The following is a 5,294-nucleotide window of genomic DNA, read 5'->3' on the forward strand; positions in this document are numbered from 1 at the left end:
TCTGGCTCAGGTCAGTCTTCTGGCTTTGGTCAACATGAGTCTGGCTCACATCAGTCTTCTGGCTTTGGTCAACATGAATTTGGCTCAGGTCAGTCTTCTGGCTTTGGACAACATGGGTCTCGCTCAGGTCAATCTTCTGGCTTTGGTCAACATGGATCTGGCTCACATCAGTCTTCTGGCTTTGGTCAACATGAGTCTGGCTCAGGTCAATCTTCTGGCTTTGGTCAACATGGGTCTGGCTCACATCAGTCTTCTGGTTTTGGTCAACACGGGTCTGGCTCAAGTCATTCTGGCTTTGGTCAACATGAATCTGGTCCAAGTCAGTCTTCCGGCTTTGGACAACATGAGTCTGGCTCAGGTCAGTCTTGTGGCTTTGGTCAACATGCGTCTGGCTCAGGACAGTCTTCTGGCTTTGGTCAACATGGGTCTGGCTCACATCAGTCTTCTGGCTTTGGTCAACATGAGTCTGGCTCAGGTCAGTCTTCTGGCTTTAGTCAACACGGGTCTGGCTCAAGTCAGTCTTCTGGCTTTGGTCAACATGAATCTGGTTCAGGTCAGTCCTCTGGCTTTGGTCTACATGGGTCTTGCTCAGGTCAGTCCTCTAGTTATGGACCACATGGCTCATCCTGCTATGGTCACCAAAGATCTAGTTGTGGTCAGTCTTCCAGCTATGGTCAGCATGGGTCTGGATCAAATCAGTCTTCTAGGTATGGCCAACATACGTCTGGTTCAGGCCTGCCTTCTAACCAAAGGCAACATGGGTCTTGCTCAAGAGAAACTTCTGGCTTTAGTCAACATGAGTCTGTTCCAGGAGAGTCATCTGGTTTTAGTCAGTGTGGTTCTGGCTCCAGTCATTATTCTGGCTATGGACAACATGGCTCAACATCAGGACAGTCATCAAGCTGTGGCCAACATGGATCCAGCTCAGCCCAGTCTTCCAGCTATGGTCAACGTGGATGTGGTACAAATCAGTCTTCTAACTATGGCCAATACGGATCTGCCACAAGTCACTGTTCTAGCCATGGCCAACATGGGTATGCCTCAAGTATGCCTGAACATGAGAAGTATGGTTCATATCCTTCATCTATGGATGGACAATATTGCTCTGGATCTGATCCATGTTATAACTCTCAACAATATGGATCTGGCTCACATTACTCATCTAGCTCTAGAACATGTAGTTCTGGACCTAGTCAGTGTCCTAATTTTGAGCAACCTGAATCACAAGGGAGATGTGGAAACCAGTGGAGATCTACCTATAACCATTCAAATTGTAATGAAGGGCAGGGGAGAAATGGTTATAGACAGGTAGAAAGCTCCTCAGGCTGTGCCTCTGAACAATTTACACCCTCCTGTGGACAGTCTAGATCCAATACTATCAATAAATTGTCATTTTGCAATAAGGATCACAGACAAAGTGGCTATTGTGACCAGAAAGGAAGAGCAGATAGCTGGGGAGAAGGAAGTACAGGCTCAAGATCCCAAAGTTTCAATAGCAGCACTCCACTCTATGAATATGTCCAACAGCAGAGGTGTCAAATATAGGGATGAAAAAAGAATGGTAGTGAAATTAAGTCACAAAGCAATTTTTGAAATGAGAAACTGTTACAAAAAAGTTATCATTAAATTTCTGTTTCTATCCTCTTTTAAACCTATAAATGTACTATACTACCTGTTACTTGGCTCCTTTTCCAAAAATGTAGGGTATTTGGGCTATTTCTTATGAAACACTGAGTTGAATAAATTACTAGTATGGGGTTAAATTTGGAAAAATATTTTGCAAAGTGTTTAAGGAGCTTGGATTTTAGTTAAGGTATCTTTTTAACAGCTCATTATTTAATTAGAGATAATGCCATAGCTAAGTGTGTGGTTTTAAAAAAAAATAATGTACTGTAAATGTACCACACTAAAGCTAAGCTTTCTCTAACATCTACATATACTAAAAATTTTTGGTGTAACCTATATAGAATAGTAGCAAAAAGGAAAAACCTTAAAGGCAAGGATGCACCACTAATAGTGTGTTTGCTTACAAAATCCACAAAAGCCACTATTTTGAGTACATCATCTATTAGGTAACTAACAGGTATTATGAAGAAGTTGCTTCAGATGCTTCTTCTTGGCCAAGCAAGATCATAATTTCTTAAAGAGCTGGTTGGGTCAGTTCAGGATCAAAGGATCCAAATATAGGCTTTAACTTGATTTCAACAAGAAAGATCTTAGCTCCTACTTCTAAGAAGTTGGCTCCAGATTAGAAAACTTTAGAGATGCTTAAAATAGAAAGATAGTAACTCCATAGAGGGGAATATGCATATCCAGATAAGAAGAAAGACTATCACTGTTACATAGTTCCTTGATTTGACTGTAATGAATTTGTTTCAAGTGTTTGGACTGAAATAACTACATTGCATTAAAATTGGCAATAAGTAAATGGTGATTAAATATACTGTGTCTTGTCTCCTTTCTGCTTCATTTCATTTCTCTAACTCAGGTGGTCAAACTAGAATTCAATACAAATAGCAATTTCCCAAGGCCTATTCTTCACAAACAATCCAGACTATATAGTTTCTAAACTTTATTTAATAAGACAATTTAACTTGAAAATGGCCAAAATTTTATGACACTGTTCTTGGCCATGATTTTCATATTGTTAGATACTGGTTTAGCAAAAAATAAATTTAAAAAACTAAGAATTTTTGAAGGAAGAGTTCTCAGACATGCTTACCTAATATTAACTACCATAAAACCCTCCGATAGAACCACATCCTTATACAAAATATATTTCTCCAAAGACATTTGCCCAGTAACTGTCTGTTCAACCTCATACTGGAGACACCCATGTTATTAATCCTTGTAGCCAAGTATTGTTGTCTCAATGTGTCCTACGTAATCTTCAATTTTACCTTCAATGGCCAGGGAGATGGCTCAGTAGAATAAGCGCTTCACTGACAAATGCAAGGGCCTGAGTTCAATCCCCTGTTCTGCCAAAAAAAAAAAAAAAATTTACCATCAAAATTTTTCCTTTGCTACAATTTCATTGAAGAGGCTCATTATTTGCTATGGGATTTGCTAAGGAGTATTCCCTTGACGTTGTTCTGTTATCCCTCAAATAAATATTATTTTTTAAAACTCTCTCTGATTAAATTTTAGGATGACATTTCACTCTATGACCCATAAGTTCTAGAGCTAGATGAAATGAAAATATACATCCACGATTTTTATATACCCATAGCAAATCTAGTAATAATAGCTCTAAATTTGAAATAATTAAAATATCTAAAAACTGGTGAATGAACAAATTGTAATATAAGCTATCCAACAGAATATTATTGAACAAGAATAAACTACTGGTACATACGACATGGATGAATCTCAAAATATTATGTTGGACAAAGGAGACCAGGTATAACAAACTACACACTTATGATTGTATTTATATAAAATTTACTAAGGACAAATTTAATCTATAAAGATAAAATATATATATCAATAATTGACTAGAGCTGAATAAACCTGTGAGTTGGCTGTGAATTAGTCTGTTTGACAGAATTATTCTATGTCTTGATTGTGGCAGTGGTTACATGTATAAATATTTTTGTTAGAACTCAGAATTGATTGCTTAAAATAACTGCATTTTATTATATGTAAATTAAACCTTAACAAAGAAATTGCTTAAAGGCTTTCTGCAAAACTTGACATACCTGACAACTCTAAAATTTACACTGAGGAGCAGAATCAAAAATGTCCAGGACAACTTTTAAAATAAAGAAAACTGTGTCTTCTCATCAGATATCAAACTATGTTACAAAGTTATATTATTTAAGACAGTACGGAGTTGTTAGAGGAACAGCTATACAGAACAATGGACTTCCAGAAACAGAGTCATGCATACTTCATATGGAACAGTGATAGCTCTGAATATCAGTGGAGAAAGATGTACCTTTCAATAAATGGTGTCAAGATAATCAAGTTTTTCACATGAAAAAACAATTTAAGCTCTATTTTACACTATATATAAAACAGTACTTCCAAGTAAAGACCTGTAAGATTATTTTTAATTTTTTAAATATAGTGTATTTATGGCTTTATTATGGACCACTTAACCAAAAAATATAGAAGTCACAAAAGAAGGACTCAGGGCTGGAGAGATGGCTCAGTAGAATAAGTGATTCCCTGGCAAGCACAATGGTCTGAGTTCAATCCCCGGTTCTGCCAAAAAAAAAAAAAAAGAAGAAGAAGAAGAAAGAAGAAAGAAGGAAGAAGGAAGAAGAAGAAGGAGGAGGAGGAGGAGGAGGAGGAGGATTCATTACTCTCATTTCAGTTACATACTAGGTGTCTATAAAGTAAAAGACACTCTCAAAAAGTAGATAAGCTACAGACTAGAATAAGATGTTTATAAAACCTCAAATAAATAATAGCATGGCTGTATAAAAAACTTATACAATCACATTTGACCAATTTGCTCTCTGTGAAAGCCTAAAAGAATGTTTTCTCTCCATGTGATTCTCCTTACGCACACTCTACATCATCGATCACATTCCTCTGTGGCCCTATAATCTCCTTGATCAGAAAATTTGGGACACTACTGAGTTACATGATACTGAGTTACATAGGAGTACAAGTTCTCCTATGTCCTGAGTGTTCACTGATCTTGAAAGGCTAAGGCCAAATGTCGACCGTCCTTGCAGCCCTTCTTTTTCTCTAATTTTTGGTCTGCAAACTTAGGTTTTTAGCCCTCCAGAAGAGAAGCTTTTTACTATCACCCTACAACATAGGCAGTTGAGCTTAACCTCACTATCTGTCTGAATATCAAACATCTTAGACATAACATGGAACAGGTATTTTCCATCAAGTATTAATATGTTAAACTTTGACTCCCTACAAAATATGAAGGAAAAAAATTAAAATTAAAAAATTTAAAAGTATTTTTAAAAATAGGAATAAACAATTACATATTTTTACACAGAAATTTAGAAATCTAACCATATATAGCATTGTAGCAGAACAGTCCTGTGACATTTTTTTTTTCTTGTCTCTTGTTTTCATTTATTACCCTTTTTTTAAAAAAAAAAAAAAAACATTTACTTAAGGGACAGTATGGCAGCAAATTGGTCAAGCAATGGCTGTGACTCATCCACATGGCTGACACTGACAAAGGATCTACAATCTGAGGTACAGGATTTCAGGATAAATCCTGAGGGGATTTGACTGACCTTGTCAGATACAAAAGTTACATTTCTTGTTATATAGGTCTTGCTTTATCTTGGTCTTAACCATCCAGCAGAAAAGTATAAAAA

Source organism: Octodon degus, unplaced genomic scaffold (genome assembly GCF_000260255.1).
Source record: "Octodon degus isolate 3935 unplaced genomic scaffold, OctDeg1.0 scaffold00048, whole genome shotgun sequence".
NCBI lineage: Eukaryota > Metazoa > Chordata > Mammalia > Rodentia > Octodontidae > Octodon > Octodon degus.